Source organism: Cebus imitator, unplaced genomic scaffold (genome assembly GCF_001604975.1).
Source record: "Cebus imitator isolate Cc_AM_T3 unplaced genomic scaffold, Cebus_imitator-1.0 Scaffold71, whole genome shotgun sequence".
NCBI lineage: Eukaryota > Metazoa > Chordata > Mammalia > Primates > Cebidae > Cebus > Cebus imitator.
This window is the reverse complement of record NW_016107386.1, coordinates 2,350,284-2,375,821: the sequence shown is the minus strand read 5'-3', so window position 1 is coordinate 2,375,821 and position 25,538 is coordinate 2,350,284. Positions and strand designations below refer to the sequence as shown.

General features: G+C 44.7%; 2 pseudogenes across 2 annotated transcripts; both read left to right on the top strand.

Moving 5' to 3' along the window:
• The first annotated feature begins 19,618 nt into the window (after nt 1-19,618).
• LOC108306329 lies at nt 19,619-20,136 on the top strand (annotated as a pseudogene). The gene has a single exon (XR_001826090.1). The product of XR_001826090.1 is annotated as a ubiquitin-40S ribosomal protein S27a-like (transcript).
• A 4,501-nt stretch (nt 20,137-24,637) lies between these two features.
• LOC108306330 lies at nt 24,638-25,080 on the top strand (annotated as a pseudogene). Its single transcript, XR_005200800.1, has one exon. The product of XR_005200800.1 is annotated as a 40S ribosomal protein S26-like (transcript).
• Nucleotides 25,081-25,538: the final 458 nt, after the last annotated feature.

The following is a 25,538-nucleotide window of genomic DNA, read 5'->3' as shown; positions in this document are numbered from 1 at the left end:
GGTAAGAAACTTGTGTAAATTACTTTCTTGGGGCCCAGAATGACACCTGGACATTTGGTGAGAAGGTGCCTTTTCCCCTACACCTTAATTAATTGTGACTCAGAGCAGACCTCTTAGAAATGGTTCTCCTACGACACTTGTTACCTCTTGGGTGACCTTCTATCCCTACCCCTTAAGACTCAGGGACTTCTGCTCCAAGCCGTGGCTCTGGCACCCCAGACAGTGTCCCCCTGTGGTCACGGCAAACTAGACTCCCTCCAGCTAAGGGCACAACTCTCACCACAGCTCAAGGGCATCTTGGAGTCCAGCTGTACACAATCCAAAAGAATCACAGGTAATCGTTATGAGGAGAGATTCTGAGGGATATCCTATCACTGCCCGGTTCTCTAGCACACCGCATACCTCCCAGCCACACGTTCATCCTGACAGCTCAGCAGACATTCTTCTGACTTAGGGAAGGAGTGAATCCACAGACAGTTCACCTGCAAGCCAAGCCAGAGCTGTGTCTCTCAACTCCCTTGGTCACTGAGCAAGCAACACCCGTTCTGTCCAGAGTATGGATCTACCCTTTGTCACATTAAAAACTCTTTTTTTTTTTTTTTGAGACGGAGTTTCGCTCTTGTTACCCAGGCTGGAGTGCAATGGCGCGATCTTGGCTCACCGCAACCTCCGCCTCCTGGGTTCAGGCAATTCTCCTGCCTCAGCCTCCCGAGTAGCCGGGACCACAGGCACGCGCCACCATGCCCAGCTAATTTTTTTGTATTTTTAGTAGAGACGAGGTTTCACCATGTTGACCAGGATGGTCTCGATCTCTTGACCTCATGATCCACCCGCCTCGGCCTCCCAAAGTGCTGGGATTACAGGCGTGAGCCACTGCGCCCGGCCTAAAAACTCTTACATGCCATCCAGGTGTGGTGGCTCCGGCTGCAATCCCAGCACTTCTTTGGGAGGCCAAGGCGGGAGGATTGCATGAGGCCAGAAGCTGAAGGCCAGCCTGGGCAATATGAAGAGACCCTGTCTCTAAAAAAAAATTCTTTTCTTTACTTTGTATGTGTGTTTTGTTTTTGATTTTGTTTTTGTTTTAAGGCAGGGTCTCGCTCTGTCACCCACGCTGAAGTACAGTGGCATGATCACGGCTCTCTATAATCTCAACCTCCTGAGCTAAAGCAATCCTCCCACCCTAGTTTCCTTAGTAGCTAGACTACAGGCATATGCCACCATGTCCAGCTAATTTTTTTATTTTTTGTAGTGATGGGGTCTTGCTATGTTGCCCAGGCTACTCTCAAACCCCTGGGCTCAAGCAATTCTCCTGCCTTGCCCTACCAAAGAAGTTCTGGGATTACAGGCTGAGCCACCATGCCAGGCCAAAAATGTCTTAAAAACAAACAAACAAAAAAATAACTTTTAGATGCCAAATGAATCCTGACTTAGCTGTTACCATAGATTCTGTTGATAACAATTGCTTAAACTCAAGTCTGTCCCTGCCGTCCCGCACTTGGGTGCTAAGAGCAAAGTTGCCTAGTTGCTTCCAGATTCATTCACTGTGCATTTATTGAACACTACTTCCTAGGTAACTTGCCAAGCGCTGTGAGTAAAAGGGTGAGGTACAGAATCTTCTCATTTTTTCCCTCATCCCAGTTTCCACAGAAAGTCCTACTTTCTCACAACCAATAAGCCTCATGTCAGCAACAAACTCCAAGTTGCACAGAGACTGTCACATTTGCAATCTCCTTGTTTTTCTGAAGCAAGCATTGGCATAAACAGTAAGACAGCAATGACTTAGGCCATGCTCTTGCCTATAATCCAGCACTTGGGGAGGCTGAGGCAGGAGGATTGCTTGAGCTCAGGAGTTTGGGACCAGACTGGGCAACATAGTTAGACCCTCATATCTATTTTAAAAAAAAAAGCCTTGGGAGGCTAAGGTGGGCAGATCACCTGAGGTCAAGAGTTTGAGACCAGCCTGGCCAACATGGCGAAACCCTGTCTCTACTAAAAATACAAAAATTAGCCGGGCGTGGTGGTGGGTGCCTATAATCTCAGCCACTCGGGAGGCAGAGACAAGAGAATTGCTTGAACCCAGAAGGTAGAGGTTGCAGTGTGCCAAGATCATGCCACTGCACTCCAGCCTGGGCGACAGAATGAGACTGCGTCTCAAAAACAAAAAACAACTTAATTATACTCTAATTTAATTATTCTGGGCCAAAAATGGGAGTTTGAGCTCAATTCATATACTGTTTTTGTAGATTGTTACATGTAAACCTAAGTATCATATTTACCAGGTGTCTATTTCCCCCTCTTTATTTTGTGAGACAGGGTCTGTCTGTCACCCAGGCTGGAGTGCAGTGGTGTGATCTCGGCTCACTACAACCTCTGCCTACCGGACTCCAGCAATCCTCCCACCTCAGCCTCCCGAGTAGCTGGGACTACAGGCGTGCACCACCACACCCAGCTAATTTTTGTATTTTTTTGTAGAGACAAGGTGTCACCTTGTTGCTCAGGCTGGTTTCAAACTCCTGGGCTCAAGCAATCTGCCCACTTGGGCCTCCCAAAGTGCTGGGATGACGGGCACAAGCCACCTCGCCCAGCCTCCCCACGTCATTTGGTGAAACCCCCTCTCACTATGCTGTTCCTATTAATTTTCCCACATCCTCTATTCTGTCTCAAACACTAAGAATTCAAACATCTCTCCTCCAATGAACTTAACCTTGGGGCTTAGAATTTTCCCCTGTGTCTTAACAGTACCTCTCCTCCCTGGCTATTCTTTAGCATAGCATCAACTCAGTCAAATGAAATAAACAAACATTTACAGAGAGAAGGGGAGGGAAAGATGGGGAGGGGACAGCTGTGATTATTGACCCATCCTGCCCCAGCTTTCCCTCACTAGGAGTGGTTTTGGGTACAACAGTTAAGAAGAAAAAAGCCTTATTTCCTATGCTTTCCTAAAGACCAGCTACGAACAACTGAAATTTGAAATGTAAAAAACAATACCAGGTACAATAGCACCAAGAAAAAACAAAACAAAACCACTTAGGCCCAAATCTAACAAAATACACACAGGATCTATATGAGAAAAACTATGTAACACTGGTGAAAAAAATCAGAGATCTAAATAAATGGAGAGAGATTCTATGTTAGAAGATCAATATACAAAAGTCAGTTGCTGTCATATACTAAATACCAGCAACGAAAATTTTGGATTTGAATTTTTTTTTTTTTTTTTTGAGACAGGGTCTTGCTCTGTCATCCAGGCTGGAGTGCAGTGGTATGATCATGGTTTACTGCATGATCATGACTTCCACCTCCTGGGCTCAAACAATCCCCGCCTCAGCCTCACAAGTAGCTAGGACTACAGGTGCACACCACCATGTCTGGCTTGAAGAAAGGAAAAAAAAACATTTTTTTTCATAGAGATGGGTCTTGTTATGTTGCCCAGGCTGGTCTTGAACTCCTGAGCTCAAGGATTCCTCCTGCCTCGGCCTACCAAAGTGGAATTACAGGTGTGAGCTACTGTACCTGCCTGGGATTTGAAATTTTTTTTAAAAGATAACATTTATAAGCCTTATTTCTTGGAGTCACGTAGTTCAAGTGAACACCTTAGCTTGGTGATTTGCAGTTTCAACTTGACCATGTACTTTAGCCAGAAGTTCTGGGGTTGTTGAGAACTTTCCATGTAGTAGCCCAGACCTCATCTTCAATTTTGAGTCAAAATGGCTTTTTGAACGATTCTAATAGTCCCTGGATTCCTCTGAGGTATTATAGGTTGTCTTTTTTTTTTTCCAAGCCTCTCTCATTTAGGCAGCCAAATTTTCTTCCGAGACTTCCATTCCCCACTTTCAAACCTTCCTGCCTCTTTTGCTTCCAGCTGGTTCCTGAACTTCGGGCTGACATTTCCAACAGCACCTCCAGGCTACAACAAGTGTCCTGCCTTTGTGGCCTATTTCCTGGCCATTGTCTGGCTTCTCTGTTCTTCATTCGCCTTTATCTCTCCTCCTTCCCTGCTCCTCCGCAGTGCACAGGTCAGGTCTTCCAGGATGGACTTACCATGGTCAACTCTCATCTGAGTTGTTTTTGCTGAAACAAATATTTGCAGATATGACACCCCCCACCCCCCAACCATTTACCATGTGGCTTTTCCTACATCCCAGCCAGAGGAACTCTCAAATTCATATATACTTTTGGAAATGAAGTTTTCCCAGATGGTCTCTCCAAAGCACCAAAGCAAGGTCAGGGTTTGTGCATTCCTTCAAAGGTTCTGGGCAGGGGTTAGAATTACTCGTGTTTTCTTATTCCCATCAGCAGTTATTTTGTCAGTGCACCTGATAATGGGACAAAACCTGAGTCTTTCTTAGCTAAAAACACACCAGAGTTTGAGGGAGATGTTGAACCATAAACTGGTGTCCCCAGGGAAAGGAGAGAACCCTGCTCCGTTGCTCAAATAATTTCAAACCAAAGCGCCTAAGAATACTTCCACAGGGAGGGAGAAAGAGTATGAATATTAGAAAGATGATGAGCCAGGTGTGCTGAAAAGTTTTCTTAGCCATTCTTAGCCCTAGGAGGGGATGGGGGCAGCTCCACAACTCTATTGGGAAACATACTTCCCCTTTTAAATCAGGAAAGAAAAAAACAACAACATAGCCCCAAATAGAGAATGTTTTCTTTTGTAACTGAAGCAAACATTGCTGATGGCTTTAACAGCTGCCTGCCAATGTGGCCTGAGCAGCAGGCAAGCTCAAACATTTTCTGAGATCAACACATGTACAGAAAGACATACAGTATATTAGGTCAAATTATAAATCCAGGAATAAAAGAACAAATAAACAATTTCGGCTTTCTCTAGGCTTCTGCATCCAACACCAGCTAAATTAGCCTCTGAAGCAGAGGAATCTGGATTCCATGAAGGCAGGTCTCCCAAAAGTTCAAGTCAAGCTTCCCTCTGGTAGGAAAAGAAGGTGCCGTTGTAGATTGCTGATGGTTGACCAGGTCCGGGCTGCTGGGCCTGGCCTAGCCAAGGCTTCCCCATGTTTTAGCCCAGCAGACTCTGAGATGTGCGGCAGGTTAATGTTAGGCCTGCCATTGACTTGATCTTTGACCCCAGTAAATCATTTAATATGCCATGTGCCTTTGTCCATGTGTTAATGTTTGGTGTAATTCGGATGAGAATTCCAGCAAGTCTGGGTGTGTCACCCATTAGGACTAACTCTTTCCCTTTGGAGCTTCTAGGAGGAAGCTTCTGAATAGCTACATTGCAGAAAGCTGAGATATCTCAATGAGCCAAATTGAAATGCCTGCAGATGGTGAGACCAGCCTTGCCTGAACTATGACCGAGAAGTAGAAGAATGAATGTATTCCTTAGTTATCAAACTGACACATAACTTTTAGTTCTGCCTTAGGGCAAGAAGCCCACCAGAATGTAAGAGGTAGGAAAATTACTGCCTTCCACCACTCTACTAGTATGTGACCTTGAACAAGTCATGTAGGCTAAGCTTGCACAGATGTGAGTGGGTCATGAAATCAATGAAATAGACTGGAACTAAAAAAAAAAAAAAATTTTTTTTGAGACGGAGCCTTGCTCTGTCGCCCAGGCTGGAGTGCAATGGTACAATTGCAGCTCACTGCAACCTCTGCTTCACAGGTTCAAGCGATTCTCCTGCCTCAGCCTCCTAAGTAGATGGGATTACAGGCACCTGCCACCAAATCTGGCTAATTATTGTATTTTTAGCAGAGACGGGATTTCTCCATTTTGGCCAGGCTGATCTCAAACTCCTGGCCTCAGGTGATCCACCCGCCTTAGTCTCCCAGAGTGCTGGGATTACAGGCATGAGCCGCAGTGCCTAGCCCTAAAAATGTTTTAATAAAAGAAATTGAGTAGAATAGAAAATAGCAGTGCCTAATCCACAGTAAGGGAAGTATATGTGTGTATGTATGATTCCTAGGGTCATAATGAACAACAAACGTTCTACTATGGGTAACTAACAAAAAAGTTTTTAGGCCAGTGGCTTAACCCAGCAGTTCCCAACCTTTTTGGCACCAAGGGCAGGTTTTATGGAGGACAATTTTTCCATGGACGGGCGCAGAGGGGCTGATTTTGGTATTAAACTGTTCCGCCTCCGATCATTAGATTCTCATAATGAGTGGGCAACCTAGATCCCTCACATGCACAGTTCACAATGGGGATGGCATTCCTATGAGAATCTAATGCCACCACCGATCTGATGGGAGGTCCAGCTCAGGCAGTAATGCCTGCTGTTCACCTTCTGCTGTGCCTGGTATCAGTCCATGGCCTGGGAGGTTGGCAACCCCTGGCTTAGACCATAGAGTTTTGATCTCCTCATCTATTGGTTGGAAATAATTCATTTTTATATGCATACGTAGATATACATACATATACAAGTGCACATGCATACAATGAGCACCTACTCTATGTCAGGCACAGTGAGTGGTATATGAGGTATACAGGCATGACAAGGCCCTGTCCCTGGGGAGCACTGGCTAGTCGGGGAGCCTATCATGAAATACTGGCATAATTATTTCACTACCATTGTGATTAGGGCTGCAAAGAAACTTACAAAGGGTGAAGAGAGTGTGTCGCAGAGTTCCTGACCTGGGCTGCAAAACCAGGGCCAGCCTTCCTGAGGAAGGGACACAGAAGGAGGCAGAGAGTGATGCAGGCAAAGAACTGAGGGGCACCACAGGCTGAACGCCAGCAAGTCTGAGCAAACCCGAAAGAAGGAGTAACCGTGCCAGGCCCACCCCAAAGGCTTCTGTGAGGACCAAGGGAGGTGACAGCAGAAACACTGGAAACCGTAGAGTGTTATTCAGATATGACCTATTATTTAAAACAATGAATATACACTTGCCTTAAAGGTGAGATTAAGCATCCCTTCAATGACTCTTTGCCGGAACCTTTTCTAGGTTCTGGGAATACAGCAGTCAGACAGATTCTCTGCCCTCCATAAACACAGAGAATGGTGATTTCAGACAGTAGTAAATGCTATGGTGAAATATAAAATTTGGCAGAGGAATAGAGAATAATGGAGGCAGGGGAGATTGTAGACAGGAAGGTTGGGTGGCTCATGCCTGTAATCCCAGCATTTTGGGAGACCAAGGCAGGTGGATCACTTGAGGTCAAGATTTCAAGATCAGCCTGGCCAATATGGTGAAACTCCATCTCTACTAAAAATACAAAAAAGTTAGCAGGGTGTGGTGGTGCATACCTGTAATCCCAGATACCTGCGAGGCTGAGGCAGGAGACTTGCTTGAACCTGGGAGGTGGAGGTTGCAGTGAGCCTAGATTGCGCACTGCACTCCAGCCTGGGCGACAGAGCAAGACTCCATCTCAAAAGGCCAAGCATGGTGGCTCACACCTGTAATCCCAACACTTTGGGAGGCCGAGGAGGGCAGATCACGAGGTCAAGAGATCGAGACCTCCTGGCCAACATGGGGAAATCCCATCTCTACTATGAACACTCATAATAGTGAGTTCTCACAAGATCTGATGGTTTTATTGATATAGGGGGCTTCTCCCCTTTGCTCAGCACTTCTACTTCCTACCACCATGTCAAGAAGGTCGTATTTGCTTCCCCTTTCACCATAATTCTAAGTTTCCCGAGGCCTCGCAGAACTGAGTCAATTAAACCTCTTTTCTTAATAAATTACCCAGTCTTGGGCAGTTCTTTAAAGCAGCGTGAGAATGGACTAATACACCCAGAAAATAACAAGTGTTGGTGAGCATGTGGAGGAATTGGAGCCCTTGTGCACTGTTGATGGGAATGTAAGATGGTATAGATGCTATGGAAAATAGTATGGAGATTCCTCAAAAAATAAACAATAGCCACATGGGTGCCATGTGGGGTATGTACACAAATTGGAAGCAGGGTAACAAACATGTATACCCATGATCATAGCAGCATTATTTACAAAAACCAAAAGGTGAAAGCAACCCACATGTCTGCTGATGGATGAATGGATAAATAAAATGGGATGTATTCATACAATGGAATATTATTCAGCCTTTAAAAGGAAGTTCTGATACATGCTACATCATGATTTGAGACGTTTCCTACCCAATTCTGCTTCCTTCCTCATTTATCTTTCACAGGGGTTACTGCCTCCAACCCCCAAAATCTCACTCTGTCTCAGCATCTACTGCCCAGAGGACCGAAATGACACAGAGTTTCATAACAACTCTTTTTGCCAGATTTGTCCAACCTATCTGAAAATGGAAGGCCTCATTTCTCCTTTCTCCTTCTTATCATTCTACATCTTTCTTTTTCTTTTTTGAAATGGAGTTTCGCTCTTGTTGTCTAGGCTGGAGTACAATGGCACGATCTCAGCTCACTGCAACCTCTGCCTCCTGGCTTCAAGCGATTCTCCTGTCTCAGCCTACCAAGTAGCTGGGATTACAGGTATGCGTCACCATGCCCGGCTAATTTTTATATTTTTAGTAGAGATGTGGTTTCTCCATGTTAGTCAGGCTGGTTTCAAACTCCTGACCTCAGGTAATCTGCCCACCTCAGCCTCCCAAAGTGCTGGGATTACAGGCGTGAGCCACAACACCTGGCCCCTTTGCCCATTTTTAAATTGAATTGTCTTTTTGTTGTCAAGTTATAGGAGTTCTCTATATGTAGTATGGATGTAAACTCCTTATCAGATATAGGATTTGCAAATATTTACCAACATGTGACTTTTTCAAAGGTTAAAAGCTCAGACTGTGGAACCTACTGCTTAGATCCAACTCCCAGTTCTGCCACTTACTAGCCTGGATGAAAAAGTGAACAACTGCACAAAATCCAGGATCTGCCAACGAGGAAGAGAGGGGCAACGGCATTTAAGCAGGCGGCCAGCACAGTCCGTTTGCACAATACTGGATGTCAAAGGCAGGTAGGTGGACGAGTGCAGATGGGGCTTATTGAAGCTTTCTGATATGGAAGCGTAAATGTCAGGTAATATCAGGAAATAGCGTTATACTGAGTTTTGAGTGTACAAGACCATGCCAAGTCCTTTACATGCACGGTCTCATTTCATTTACTTTCAACAAGTATTTCATGAAAACCTAATATGAGCCAGCCACAGTGAGCTCAAAACAGAACAAAACAAACAAAAATCACACACTGTGTTTGTCCTCAAGGAGTTTACAGGCTGGTCAATGAATCAGACAACTGACAATGATGTCAGGTATTGTCAAAGATACATCTGTGTCTTTTGGCACAGACACATGGGCCACGTTTGTGGTCCTATGGCAACTTATAGATCAGTAGGAAACTTACCTGAGAAAATCTCTCTGAACTGATATAAGAAAGGATAGGAGTAAAGAATTAGGGGAGAGCTGGGTGCGGTGGCTCACGCCTGTAATCCCAGCACTTTGGGAGGTCGAGGTGGGCAGATCACGAGGTCAGGAGATCGAGACCATCCTGGTTAACACAGTAAAATCCCATCTCTACTAAAAATATAAAAATTAGCTGGGTGTGGTGGCACACACCTGGAATCCCAGCTACTCAGGAGGCTGAGGCAGGAGAATCGCTTGAATCCGAGAGGCGGAGATTTCAGTGAGCCGAGATCACACCACTGAACTCCAGCCTGGGTGACACAGCGAGACTCTGTCCCAAAAAAAAAGAAAAAAGGAATTAGGGGAGGGTGGAATGTTCCAGACATATCAGCACATGCAGTAGCCACAATGGGATGTCAGTTTTGTGAGTACAGGAACCCCGTCCATCTGGTATACCAGTAGATCTCTGTTCCCTAACACAGAACAGCTCTCCGTAAACATTTGTTTGATGGCTAATGTGTCCTCAATTTTTTTTTTTTTCTTGAGACGAAGTTTTGCTCTTGTTGCTCAGACTGGAGTGCAATGGCACAATCTCGGCTCATTGCAACATCCTTCTCCCAGGTTCAAGCAATTCTCCTGCGTCAGCCTCCCAAGTAGCTGGGATTATAGGCATACACCACCACATCCAGCTAATTTTATATTTTTAGTAGAAATGGGGTTTCTCCATGTTGGTCAGGCTGGCCTTGAACTCCCAAGCTCAGGTGATCCACCCACCTCAGCCTCCCAAAGTGCTGGGATTACAGGCATGAGCCACTGTGCCTGGCCATGTGTCCTCATTTTATTGATGAATCTCAGAAGGGGCAAGTAACTTGACCAAGGCTACAGAGCTACTAAGTGGCAGAGCTGAGTCTGATGCCAGGCAATAAGCTCTAGAGCTTGAGCTTTTAACCCCTCCCCACCCACTTTTTCTTACCCAGATCTTCTCTGGCACCTTTAGCCTTCTAAAAAGTCACATATTGGCCAGGTGTGGTGGTGCACGCCTGTAGTTCCAGCACTTTGGAAGGCCAAGGTAGGAGGATCACTTGAGTCCAGGAGTTCAAGACCAGCTTGACCAACAAAGCAAGACCCAGTCTCTACCAAAAAAAAAAAAAAAAAATTATTAGGCCATGGTGGCATGTATACCTGTAGTCCCAGCTACCCGGGATGCTGAGGCAGGAGGATCACTTGAGCCCAGGAGTTTAGGCTGCAGTGAGCTATGATCACATCCCTGCAATCCAGCCTGGGCAACAGTGCAGGGCCCTGTCTCTAAAAAAATAAATAAAAAAGAAAAGAAAAGTCACCTATTAACTTTTTAAAGAGTAAAAAGACTTTCTTTACCCTATCATCCCAGGCCTCTAGAAAAATAATTCTCTTCTTTGGTCTTTATTTCAAGAATTTACTTCAACTTGCTAGGATGGCCTATATCACATTGTACTGTGGCTGCTTCCATATGTAACTATCCATCTCCCTCCTCCCTAGCTCCAGCCCTCCTTCCCTAGTAATAATAAACTGTGAGCTATTTGAGAGACTATATCTAAATATCCACATAGTGCAGCACTTAAGAATGCAGGATTAGAGACAAGACTGACGGGCAAGAAGCCTGTTCTGCCACTTACCAGTTATATGACCTTAGGGTCTTTACTTAATCTTTCTAATCCTCTGTTTCTTTATCTGTAAAATGGGACTAATAATAGAACCAGCACCTCACAAGGTTGTGTTGCAAGGATTAATGGAGATGACACATATACAACTCTTAGGATAATGCTTGACACAAAGTAAGAACACAATAAAAGTTGACAAATACTCTATGCTAGAAAAAAATAAAACCAGAATAAATACTCATCCCACCACCAAGTGGAAGAAAAATTGTATGGTGGCTTTTTTTTCCCCCTAAGGCAGAGATGAATAGGCTTCAGCCACTTGGTTTTTCTTTGTTTAAACTGCAGTATTGGCAGCATCACCTTCAGCCACAGTCTCTTGTGGAAGGAAGGGATTGGTGCGTAAGGGATGATCCAAGGGGGTACCAGAATCCCTAAATGACTTTCCCCTTCCTAAGGCTGAAGGCTCCGCGCTGCTTCTGCTTGGGCTCAGGCCATGCCAGTCCTCCTCCTCTTCCTTTCTTTTTTTTTTTTTTTTCCCATCCCTCCCTCCCCACTTCCAACCCTGGGAAAAAAATGAAGAGAAGCACACCAACCAAGAAGCCTTTTCACTTCATTGTGTTTTCCAGCTAGACCTGAACAGACGGCGATCAATTCAACCCTCTCTCACCCTCCCTTCTCTCTTCTACTCTCATGTCCTCTTTGTGTGTGTGTGTGTGTTTTTTTTTCTCTTAGACTGTGTCTTCAGGCTTAGGAAAAAGCAGCCACCTCCCAGCAGCATGAAGATGCAAGAAGCTGCAGTTGCCTGCAGCAAACACAACAGGAATGTAACAGGTCCCCGTGGTCCTTGTTGCATGGAAAGGTGGACAAGCAGGGGATCCTGTTAAGATTCTCTGAGAAACTCCTCAGCTTGACCACGTCTGTCCCAATCTAGGTTTGGCTACAAGGAGTCATACAGAAAACCTTGCTCTCCTACTTCCTCTGGCCAAGAACCTCCTGAAGTTCGCCCCATCCCCAAGCAAGGAGTTTTCATTCCAAGCTTGAACAAACCTGGCCCACTGGACTTGAAGTCAATGAGTATGAAGGAGGAATATACCTTTTCCATTTTCAAAGCAGGCTAGTGGGATTTTGTTTTTTTCCAACAGCCCTCCAAACTGGCAGGGCTTTCAAAGCTACAAATTTCCATGACCCCAGCCTTCACTGAAGAAAAATTTCCTGGTTAGGTGGCATGTGTGGAGGTTTTAGGTGTGCAAGTGAGAAACACTGAACAAATAGTTAAACCTGAGCTATGAACCAAATTAGTCTAAACAAGATTCTCCCCTATCCCCATGCTGTGCTAGTTACCCTCCTTAATTCCTATCCCAAACATAAATTCAAAAATAACTACTATTTGTCAAACACCCAGTAAGTACCAGGAACTGAGCCACATGTTTTATTTACTTACATTACTCATTTTATCTTCACAACTATGCAAGGTAGAAATGACGTATCATTTCTTCTCTAAGGCACAGACAGGTTAAGCAATTTCCCTAAAGTCACTCAGTTCAAATCTCAACCCAACAATCACATAGGTAAATCTGAAAATCATCATGCAGAGCAAAAGAAGCCAGACAACAAAAGAGTACTTACTATATGGTTTCATGTATATAGTATGATAGAAAGTGCAAATTAAAAAGTCGTCATAGAAAGCAGACCAGTGGTTGCCTGGGGATGAGGCACAGGGAAGAGGGATTACAAAGGAGCAAAAGAAACTTTAGGGTATGTTGGAAATACTGATTATCTTGGTTGTTATAAGATTGTTAATAATGGGCTGGCTATGGTGGCTCACACCTGTAACCCCAGCACTTTGGGAGGCTGAGGTGGGCAGATCACCTGAGGATGAGAGTTCGAGATCAGCCTGATCGACATGAAGAAACCCTATCTCTACTAAAAATACAAAATTAGCTGGGCATGGTGGCACATGCCTGTAGTCCCAGCTACTCGGGAAGCTCAGGCAGCAGAATTGCTTGTACCCAGGAGGCAGAGGTTGCAGTAAGCCAAGATTTCGTCATTGCACTCCAGCCTGGGCAACGAGCGAAACTCCGTCTCAAAAAAGAAAAAAAGTTATTATAATGGTTTTGCAGGTGTAGGGGAAGTCAAACTGACCAAGTTATACATGTTATATATATGCAAGTTAGTGTGTCTCAAGTATATCTTGATAAGATTGAAGCAAGTACAAAAGAAGCTGGATGTGGTGGTGCACACCTATAATCCCAGCAACTGAGGCTGAGCCAGGAGGCTCACTTGAGTCTAGGAGTTCAAGGCCAGCCTCATCAACTTGGTGAGACTCTATCTCGGAAAAAAAAGGAAAAAGCTGAATATTACCCTGATCTAATCACTATATATTATATGATCAAACACCACTATGTACCTCATAAATATGTACAATTATTATTTGTTAAATGTTTTAAAAGGCATAGGGGTAACTTTATTGATCTGTTTTGTGCTGTAAATCTAGTTTACATGTAAATCCTTGGGACGTTGAATAAATGTACACATCCTTATCATGTTGTGAATAAAATCATCCCCTCAAAAAAGCATAAAAATATCCCATCCTGAATCATTTCTACATTTACTCTTTTTATCTTTGATATCATAGGGCTTAGCCACACTCTCGTTCAGACTTTTATTTTATTATTTTTTTGAGAAAGTCTCATTTTGCTGCCCAGGCGGGAGTGCAGTGTCACAATCTTGGCTCACTGCAACCTCAGCCTCTCAGGTTCAAGCAATTCTCCAACTCACCCTCCTGAGTAGCAGGGACTGCAGGTGTGAACCACCGCGCCCAGCTAATTTTGTATTTTTAGTAAAGATGGGGTTTCGCTATGTTGGTCAGGCTGGCCTCGAACTCCTGGCCTTGAGTAATCTGCCTGCCTCAGCCTCCCAAAGTACTAGGATTACAGGTACGAGCCACCATGCCGGCCAGGTTCAGACTTTTAAAATTTTTTTATTTATTTTTATTTTTTATTAAGATGGAGTTTCACCATGATGGCCAGGCTGGTCTTGAACTCCTGACCTCAGGTGATCCACCCACCTTGGCCTCCCAAAGTGCTAGGATTACAGGCGTGAGCCACCACACCCAGCCCAGGTTCAGACTTTTATGCCATTGTCTCTGGGTTCTCTTGGGGTGAGAGGACCTAGCTGTTACTGGTTTTTCTCACTGGAAACTCCAATTAGTGAGGCCTATGATTCTAGAAATTCTTCTGCACCACTCACAGTTAGGTCTGCTATGTCGATGTGACGCAAATAATTATTTAAAGCAGCAGTTCTCAAGTTTTTTGGTGTAAGGGTTCTTTCACACTCATGAAAAGTACTGAGGACACCACAGAGCTTTTGTTTATTGTGGGTAAAATCTATCAGTGTTTTTTTGTTTGCTTGTTTGTTCTTTTTTGAGACGGAGTTTTTTGCTCTTTTTGCCCAGGCTAGAGTGCAATGGCACAATCTCGGCTCACTACAATCTCCACCGCCCGGGTTCAAGCAATTCTCCTGCCTCAGCTTCCCAAGTACCTGTGATTACAGGTGCCCACCACCACACCCAGCTAATTTTGTATTTTTAGTAGAGACAGGGTTTCTCTATGTTGGTCAGGCTGGTCTCAAACTCCCGACCTCAGGTGATCTGCCTGCCTCAGCCTCCCAAAGTGCTGGGATTACAGGCATGAGCCAACTCGCCCAGCCTCTATCAGTGTTTACTCAGAAATTAAAGCTGAGAACTTTTAAAGATAGTTAATTCATTTTTAAAAAGAATAAACCAATTATATATGACATAACATTTTAATTAAACATAATTATATTTCCCCAAAAATTAGTAAGAAGAGTTGCATTGTTTTGCATTTTTGCAAATTTGATTTCTGACTTCATAGATGATTCTTATATTTCCTTCTTCCGTATGTGGCAATGTCACATATTGTGTAGCATCTGGAAAATGCCACCGTCTACTTGTGAAAGAATGAGAATGAAAATGGTAAATAACATCTTAGTATTAATTTGAAAATAGTTTTAAACTTGCAGACCCCTGAAAAGATCTTGGGGACTCATGGGGTCCCCAAATCCCACTTTAAGAACTGCTAGGGGCCAGGTGTGGTGGTTTATGGCTGTGGCTCAGTCCCGCACTTTGGAAGGCTGAGGTGGGCAGATTGCTCAAGCTCAGGAGTTCAAGATCAGCCTGGGCAAATCTCCATGGCAAAACTCCATTTCTACAAAAAGTACAAAAATTAGCTGGGTGTGGTTGTGTATGCCTGTGGTCCCTGCTACTTGGGAGGCTGAGGTGGGAGGATTGCTTGAGCCCAAGAAGTCGAGGCTGCAGTAAGCCATGATCATGCCACTGCACTCTAGCCTGGGTGACAGAGCAATATCCTGTCTCAAAAAAAAAAAACAAAACAAACAAACAAAAAAACCAACCTGCTGATCTAAAGTGTTCAGGACCATAAAATATTTATTCCAGTTCTTATGCTACCACCCCACTGTTTTACCTATCCTACGTTGTGAAATCTTGAGAGGCAGAGGAAGAAACTGGGGCACCGTGAAGCATCAGATGGAAGGCCGTACTAATAACTCTCCTTCAAAGTCCTTTCCACCCCTGTGAATCTGTGGCATGGGGTATTTTTCTTTTAAACAAAATCAAGAGAGCCAAAGGCTCAGCAGGACCTAGATGCACAGGATGGGGAACTAAAGCACAACAATGGAAACATCACGGAGTTTCCTTGTGACCCTCTTGCAGAAAGAGGAACAGCTGCCTCCTCTCAGGGCCTTGCTCTGGTTTACCCCACAGTGGGTGTCAAAGCAAGAACCTGGGATCCTGAGGGAAGTTCAGACAAATCTGAGCTCTTACCTGTTCCCTAAACAAGTGCTTGCTGGGCTAGAGCCAGCATTGGTCCAAACCCTCAATCTAAATTGAAATCTTTGGCCCCTGACACGGGGTAGAAGGCAGGGCATGCATTTAGAAGTCAATAAATTCCAGTGTGAATTTTGTTTCTCCTTTTTACAGAGTATGCAACCTTGGGTAAATTACTGGAATTCTCTCTCTCTTTTTTTCTTTTGAAACAGAGTCTCACTCTGTCTACCAGGCTGGAGTACAATGGCGAGATCCTGGCTCGCTGCAACTTCTGCCTCCCAGGTTCAAGCGATTTTCCTGCCTCAGTCTCCCAAGTAGCCGGGTTTACAGGTGCCTGCCACCACTCCAGCTAATTTTTGTATTTTTAGTAGAGACCGGGTTCCACCATGTTGGCCAGGCTGGTCTCAAACTCCTGACCTCAGGTGATTCACCTGCCTTGGCCTCCCAAAGTGCTAGGATTACAGGCATGAGCCACCATGCCTGGCCTCATTACTGGATTTTTCTAAACCTCAGCTTCTTCATCTGTAAAAGGGAAATCATAATATCCTTATTTTTTCTCTTTATTTTTTAAAAAGAGATGGCTCTGGACATGGTGGCTCATGCCTACAATTGCAGCACTTTGGGAGGCTGAGGAGGGAAGCTCACTTGACACCAGGAGTTTGAGACTAGCCTGGGCAACATCGTGAAACCCTCCCTCTACAAAAAATTTAAAAAAAAATTTTTTTTAATGCCAGGTACAGTGGCTCATACCTGTAATCCCAGCACTTTGGGAGGCTCAGGTGGAAGGATTGCTTGAGGCCAGAAGTTTAAAACTAGCCTGGGCAACACAGCAAGATCTCATCCCTACAAAAAACAAGAAAAAAATTAGCCAGGTGTGGTGCACACACCTGTGGTCCCAGCTACTTGGGAAGCCAAGGTAGGAGGATTGCTTGAGCCTAGGAGATCCAGGCTACATTGAGCTATGGTCATAACTGCACTCCAGCCTGAGCAACAGAGCACAGAGCAAGACCCCATCTCTAAAAAGAAAGAGAGAGAAATGGGGTCTTGCTATGTTTCCCAGGCAAGTCATAGTGCACTACAGCCTCCAACTCCTGGGCTCAAGGGATCCTCCCATCTTCTCCTCCTGAGTAGCTGGGATAACAGGTGTGTGCCACTGTGCCCAGCTCATAATATACTTCCAAAAGGATTATTGCACAGATTCAATTCAATAAAACATGTAAAAAGCCCAGTAGAGTAATTGGCATATAACAGAGGCTCACTTTTAATGCCCATTACACTTTTACAGAAAATCAAAGACAAAGTGGAAATGTACCACAGCATTAGACAGACCTGGGTTTGAATCCTAACAACACTAGCTTTGGCCAAATCACTTCAACCACCTTGTAGAGTTATTGTGAGATGTGATGGAAATAATGCTATAAATCTCCTGGTATCAAGCCCATGTCCTACAGATGGCCACTGTTACAACTGAGCACTTGCATCTGGGGCTACTGGGAACCCCCTCATCCCCAGGGGCAGCCCCTTTGGGGACTAGTCCGTCATCCCTGGAGACAGGTTAGGATGGCTGGCTCTCAGGCTTTGGAGATAGGCCTTTTCCAAAGGAGTAAATCCAGTCCTCACTTGGGATTTCCCATTTCCAAATATTCACCAGTTCCCCTGTCTCCAAACATTACACAGAGGCCATCAATGATGGAGCATTAATGTCCAGAGGAACTGTTACCAAGGCACAGGGAAAATGGACACTGTGTGTAAACTCTACACTCCACACAGGGGAGAGGCTGCACAGGGTCTCTGGAGTCACACTCAAATTCAAATCCTGTTTGAATGAGCTCTCCTATTTCTGTACTAACTGCAAGACATAGGGCAAATTACTTGGCCTTTGGAAGCCCACTTTCTCATCTGTAATTGGGAACAATGACAGTACTAGTGATAAATGTGAAGAGCTCTTAGCACGGTACCCAGCACACAGAAAATATTGATATATTTTACCTATTTTTATCACTACTTCTATTATTTTTACAGCCAGACACCAGTGTTTTCACAATAATCCATATATAGCTCACATTCCTATCTAGACATGCTCAGGAAGGGGCAGCATGGCTGTGCGAGAAATTGCTTATTTTCACTTTAAGGAGAAATTTAAAAACTAAAGCTGAAGCTGGGTGCAGTGGCTCCTGCCTGTAAACCCAGCACGCTGGGAGGCCGAGGTGGGTGGATCACCTGAGATCAGGAGTTGGAGACCAGCCTGGCCAACATGGTAAAACGCGTCTCTACTAAAACTACAAAAATTAGCTGGGTGTGCTAGCGGGCACCTGTAATCCCAGCTACTCGGGAAGCTGAGGCAGGAGAATCGCTTGAATCCAGGAGGTGGAGGCTGCAGTGAGCTGAGATCGTGCCACTGCACTCCAGCCTGGGTGACAGAGCGAGACGCCATCTCAAAGAACAACAACAACAACGAAAACCCCACAAAACTCAAGCTAAGCTCAGGACCCAGGAGAAACCACAAGTCCTGGGGCTCAAACCACTGGGTCATGTGACTCGTGTGCTTGCGCAGTAGAGAACAGCAGGACTTAAAAAAAAAAAAAAAATCTCTGAGAGGACAGCCAATCAGAAGGCGCTCAGGGTAGTCGGGTCTGCAGGTTGCTGGGGCGATGTTGGTTACTGAGGAACCATGTGACTTAAAAGACTTTGGCTCCAGGTACCACCAGTACCCGCTCAGCACAGCTCTTGGTTGGGGATGGCCCCCGAAAATCTCGTTGGGAAAGTGGGAGGAGAAGGGGAGAGGGGCAGAGCTGTGGAAAGGGTGGGAGGTTGTAAAGTGGACCCCGAGACTGAGAGAATGAACGGGTGCGGGGCTGGGGAGGACCCAGATGAGGACAGGACCTGAAGAAAAGACCCCAGAGATGACTGGCAGTTCTGGGATCTGTGGAAAAGGCTCTCCTTGAAAAGTGTGGCCTTGAAAAGGATGAGGAATGGTTAGTGAGTGCTCGTTGCATGCCGCTTTACATGCATTTAACCCTAAGGGAGGTTGAGTCATTTGCTCATCGTTCCACAGCTGTTACATGATGGAGCCAAATTCAACCTCGGATCTGACTCCTAGATCCTTAGCTGTCTCCAGGGAAGCGGCCCAAAGGCTCCCCAGCTCCACATGAGCCCTTGGAAAGCTCTGAGGGAAAATACCAGAACAGAAGGAAAGGTGATGGCAGCGGAGAGATAAGGAGGGAGCAATCTGGATAGGGAAGAGAAAAGAGGTTGCAAAGGAGGAGGGAGATAGGACGACATTGTAAAAGGATGGAGAGTGAGGAGGACAAAGAAGGGTTGAGGGGAGCCACAGGAAAAGAGGAATCCGTTGAGAAGACAGGATGGAGCCTTGGTGGGATATGAGGGCGAGCGTGAAGAAGACAGAGAAGGAAACGGTGTGGGGTCTCGGAGGAATCAGAATCAGCTGGACCGTGATCCTAGGCAATGAAGAGCAAGGGTTGGAGTGTAGTTGGTGTTTGTGATTTGTTATTTTCTTGCTGTGAAAGCGTGGACCATGGGGATTATTATCCATGGAGCTGTCAGCCAACTACTCAGCATGGCAAAAATGTCTTCCCGAGGGAAGCTGGAACTGAGGTCTGACTCCTCATGGCTTGAGCCTTCGTGGTCTCAGTTTACAGATGAGGCTGGATTGCCATATTCAGATTATTGGTGCACTGAATGGGCTCACCTGGCACGTCTTTGCAGAGTCATCAACAGTTTGATCTAAAGTTCTCTTCTCTTTGAACCATGTTGTAGTTTGTAGGGTTTTGGTTTAAAAAAAAAAAAATGCTTTTTCAATTCACCATTTACAGTGGAGCCGCCACCAAAATGCAGATTTTTGTGAAAACTCTTACGGGGAAAGACCATTACCCTCGAGGTTGAACCCTCGGATACGATAGAAAATGTAAAGGCCAAAATCCAGGATAAGGAAGGAATTCCTCCTGATCAGCAAAGACTGATCTTTGCTGGCAAGACACTGGAAGATGGACGCACTTTATCTGACTACAACATTCAGAAGGAGTCTACTCTTCATCTTGTGTTGAGACTGCATGATGGTGCTAAGAAGAGGAAGAAGAAGTCTTACACCACTCCCAAGAAGAATAAGCACAAGAGAAAGAAGGTCAAGCTGGCTGTCCTGAAATATTATAAGGTGGATGAGAATGGCAAAATTAGTCGCTTTCATCAAGAGTGCCCTTCTGATGAATGTCGGGCTGGAGTGTTTATGGCAAGCTACCTTGACAGACATTATTGTGGCAAATGTTTTCTGACTTACGGCTTCAACAAACCAGAAGACAAGTAACTGTATTAGTTAATAAAAGACATGAACTAAAAAAAAAAAAAAAAAATGCCAGATGTAGTGGCTCATGCCTGTAATCCCAGCACTTTGGGAGCCCAAGGTGGGCAGGTGGATCACCTGAGGTCAGGAGTTCGAGACCAGCCTGACCAACATGGAGAAACCCCATCTCTACTACAAATACAAAATTAGCCAGGCGTGGTGGTGCATGCCTGTAATCACAGCTACTCAGGAGGCTGAGGCAGGAGGGTCGCTTGAAGCCGGGAGGCGGAGGTTTCAGTGAGCTGAGATCACACCATTACACTCCAGCCTGGGAAACAAGAGCGAAACTCCATCTCGAAAAAAAAAAAAAAAATTAATTACTAATGGTTTCATAGTTTTTTTTTTTTTTTTCCTCTAAAAATCAGAACAGATCCTGTGTTTGATCTTAGACATTGTAGACTAGGAAGGGGAGCTTTTTTTTTCCTTCTTAACGTTTTTGCTGGAACCCTAGAGTTCAGTCTCTTGAAGGAATGTTGTTGGAGGACGTGAACATATCAGAAAGGAAGTAGCAATGGACTAGTATTCGGCAGTAAAAAGGAATGAAGAACAGATACATGCTACAACATGGAGAAACCTTGAAAAGTTATGCTTAGAGAAAGAAGCCAGTCACAAAAGACCATGTATTATAGGATCCCATTCATATTAACTGTTTAGAATAAGAAAATTCATAGAGACAGAAAATAGATTAGCCATTGCCTAGGGCTGAGGGACATTGAGGGGAATGAGGGTGACTGCTAAAAAGGTACAGGGTTTCTTTGGGGGATGATGAAAATATTTCTAAAATTCTTGTGGTGATGGCTGCACAGCTGGGGATATACAAAAAGTCCACTTTAAATGGGTGAACTGTATGGAACTATGATTATTATTGGAGGCAGGGTTGCCCAGGCTCTGTTGCCCAGGCTGGAATGCAGAGGCATGATCTCAGCTCACTGTAACCTCTGCTTCTCAGGCTCAAGCGATCCTCCCACCTCAGCCTTCTGGGTGACTGGGACTATGGTGTGCACCATCATGCCCAGCTAATTTTTGTATTTTTTGTAGAGACAGGGTTTCACTATGTTGCCCAGATAGGTCTCAAACTCCTGGACTCAAACGATCCACTCGCCTCAGCCTTCCAAGGTGCTGGGATAACAGGTGTGAGCCAGTGCACCCAGCCTCATATGTGAATTATATCTAAATAAAGCTGTTACCAAAAGAAAAAAAAAGGAAAGAAAGCACACAAAGAAAGGAGGGAGCAAAGGAGCAGAGGTGGTAAGTATCATCTCTAATTTAGGGAGCATAGAATGGGTCAGTCTGGCTGGCATTTTAAGAAGCAGTTAAGAATAAAGCTGAAACCAAACAACAAAGGGCCAAAGAATTTCACGTCAAAGACTTCGGACTTCATCTTACAGCTCTGAGCTGTCAAAGGTAGTAGCCACTAGCCATATGTGACTACTGAGCACTTAAAATATGGCTAGTCCACACTGAGGTGTGCTGTAGGCATGAAATACACACCAGATTTTGAAGACATAGTAAAAAAAGTATGTTAAATATCTCATAACTTTTGCAGTGATTACATTTTGAAATAACATTTGGGATTTATTGGGTCAAATAAAATATATTGTTAGTCTTACTTTTTAAAATCATGTTTATTTGCAGGGCAGAGTAGCACATCCATGTAGTACCAGCTACTCAGGAGGCTGAGGGAGGAGGATCACTTGAGCCCAGGAGTTTGAGGTCAGAGAGAGCAACATAGCAAGACCCATCTCAAAATAAAAGTCTATAAAATCAACTGGTGCAGCGGCTCATGCCTGTAATCCCAGTACTTTGGGAGGCCAAGGCAGGAGGATTGCTGAGTTCTAGATCAGCCTGGGCAATAAAGTGAGACTCCATCTCAAGAAAGAAAGAAGGAAAGAAAGAAAAAGAAAGAAAGAGAGAGAGAAGAGAGAGAGAAAGAGAAAGGAAAGAGAAAGAAAGAGAAATGGAGAAAGAAAAGAGAAAGAGAAGCGATAGAAAGGGAGAAAGAAAGGGAGAAAAGAGAGAAAAAGAAAGAAAAAGCAAGCAAGAGAAAAAGAAGGAAGAAAGGGAGAAAGAGAAAGCAAGAAAGGGAGAAAGAGAAAAAAAGAAAAGAAAAAAGAAGGAAGGATGGAGGGAGGGAAGGAAGGAAGAGAAAATGTGAAATTACATATGTGGCTCACATTACATTTCTATTACATAGTGCCATTGTAGACAGTGGGAAGGCATTAAGGATTCTTGAATTAGAACAGGGGTCAGCAAATATTTTCTGTAAAGGGCCAGATGGGAAATATTTAGGGCTTGAGGGCCATATAGCCTTGTTGCACCTGTTAAACTCTGCTGTTGTACAAAAGCAACTATAGACAATAATGTAAACAATTAGCATAGCTTTGTTCCAATGCAACTTTATGGACACTGAAATATGAATCTCATGTACTTTTCACATCATGAAATATTGTTATTTTGATTTTTTCCCAATCATTTAAAAATGCAAAAGCCATTCTTAATTTGTAGACTATCTGAAGACAGGTGGTGAATAGGATTTGGCCTGCAGGCCATAGTTTACTAACCCACAAGTTAGAGTTAAGCTGAAGCCTCTGAAAATCTCTTTCAAGCACCAATACCATTGGTGCTCTCCCCACATACAACCTCACAGTGCTTGGAAAATTCCTCTTTGCAAACAGCATGGATTCGCGTAACATTTGATCTGGAAGGGACGGCAGGGATCAGGTACTCCTAACTTATCATATTACATTTGAGGAAACTGAGTCTCAGAGAGGTAAACTCATATGAACAAGGTCACATTGCAGTGAAGAGGTTCCAGGTAACGGGAGTAATTGTGAGACTATCTGGCAGCTGGCAAAAAAGGAAAGGTCTGAGGTTAGACTGAGTACCCAGGCTCTATGAGGGGCTCTAAACTCTAGCTCATCCTTCCACTCATTCATTCATTCTTTCGTTTACCACTTGTTCCTTTTTTATTTTTTGTCCTTTGAGACAGGAGTCTTACTCTGTTGCCCAGGCTGGAGGGGAGTGGCGTGATCTCAGCTCACTGTAAACTGCACTTCCTAGACTCAAGCCATCCTCCTGCCTCAGCCTCCTGAGTAGTTGGGACCACAGGTGCACAACCACCACACTTGGCTAATTTTTGCATTTTTTGTAGTGACAGGTTTTCACAATGTTGCCCAGGCTGGCCTAGAACTCCTGGGCTCAAGTGATCCACCCACCTCAGCCTCCCAAAGTGGATTATAGGCAGGAGCCACCATGCCCATTTTCTTTCTTTTCCTTTCTTTTAACCTTATTTTATTTTTAGAGACAGGGTCTTGTTCTGTCACCCAGGCTAGAGTGTAGTGGGGCGATCATGACTCACTGCAGCCTTGATCTCCTGGGCTCAAGCCAGCCTCCCACCTCAGACTGCTGAGTAGCTGGGACTATAGGCATGTACCACCACACCCAGCTGACTTTTTATTTTTATTTTGTAGAGACGAGGCATTGCTTTGTTGCCCAGACTGGTCTTGAACTCCTGAGCTCAAGCTATTTACCCACTTCAGCCTCCCAAAGTGCTGGGATTACAGGGATTACAGGCATGAGCCACCATGCCCAGCCCATTACTTATTTTTTGAGACTGTCTTGGTGCCAGGCCCTATGGGAAGCTCTGGAAAACCAGACATTAATTAGATTTGGTCACTGATGTTGAGGAACTCATAGGATAGAAAAAATATATTTTAAAACAGATAGCTTGGGGGAGGAGGGAGGGCACAGATATGCTGGAAGGGTAAGGGAAAAAAGTCTATGAGGAAGTGTCGCCCAAGCTGTGATAAGACAGGTAAGAATTAACCAAGTGAAGGTGAGAAGAGTGTTATAGGCAGAAGAAATAGCATGTGCAAAGGCCTGGAGCTGTGAGGGTCCCAAACGCTCAGGGAACTCTAAGTAGATCATGGTGTGGTGACTAAGGAGGAGCCAAAAATGGGAGAGGTGAGCCTGGAACGTCAGGAGGACCCACACCATGAAGATCTTCTGTGTGAAGCTAAGAAACTTCATCCTGATCACACGAAGTAGTGAGGAAACACAGAGAGGCTTTAAACAGGGAAGTAACAGTCAGATTGAGTTTTAGAAAAAAATCACTTTGGCAGCTTGCCAGGCAGAGAGGAGGGAAAAAGATTCCACAGGGAAAGAACAGCCTGCGCAAAAGCCTGGAAGAACGCAAAGACCAGTGACAACGAGTGGTCTGGTGTGACTCAAGCATGCAATGCACGGCAAGGAGCAAAAAGACAGGAGCTTGGGAGGGAAATGTGCACAGATGGTCAAGGGGCTGAAATTCCAGGCTGAGGAGCTTGAATTTAATTCTTCAGGTACTAGACAGAGGCAAGAACCTCATGGGACTAAATGTGAAGGTAGAACACAGACCAAAGGTCAAGTTTTCCTAGCTCTGCCATTTATTAGTTAAGCCTTCATTTCCACAGAGGTACAATGGAGATAACAGCCATGAGGATTAAGCAAAATAATACATGAAAAGTGCTTATCGTTTTCTTTCTCCTCTGCGAGCTTCCAAGATGACAAAGAAAAAAAGGAACAACGATCGTGCCAAAAAGGGCCGCGGCCATGTTCAGCCTGTTCACTGCACGAACTGTGCCGGATGCATGCCCAAGGACAAGGCCATTAAGAAATTCATCATTTGAAACATAGTGGAGGCCGCAGCAGTCAGGGATATTTCTGAAGCGAGCGTCTTTGATGCCTATGTACTTCCCAAGCTCTATGTGAAGCTACATTACTGTGTGAGTTGTGCAATTCACAGCAAAGTAGTCAGGAATCGAACTCGTGAAGCCCGCAAGGACCGAACACCCCCACCCTGATTTAGACCTGCAGGTGCTGCCCCACGACCCCCGCCAAAACCCATGTAAGGAGCTGAGTAAAAGATTGAAGACAACTATTCTCTGGAGAAAAATAAAATGGAAATTGTACTTGATATTGCCTATTAAGTGTATCTGTGCCAGAAAGGGTGGGGATTTTGTGTGTGTTAGACCAAGTGTGAAATAACAAATAGTATTTTCATGGGGAAGAAAGCTTATTTATGTAATCAATTTTTTTTGTTGGGGGTGGTGGGAGATGGAGTCTTGCTCTGTTGCTCAGGCTGGAGTGCAATGGCGCTATCTCAGCTCACTGCAACCTCTGCCTCCTGGGTTCAAGCGATTCTCCTGCCTTGACTTTCCAAGCGCTAGGATTAGAGACGTGTGCCACCACACCCAGCTAATTTTTTGTATTTTTAGTAGAGATGGGGTTTTACTCTATTGGCCAGACTGGTCTGGAACTCCTGACCTCAGATAATTCACCCCTTAGGCCTCCCAAAGTGCTAGGATTACACGCGTGAGACACCATACCTGGCTATTCATTTAAATTAAACCTTGTTTGCAGTCATGTCCTTGG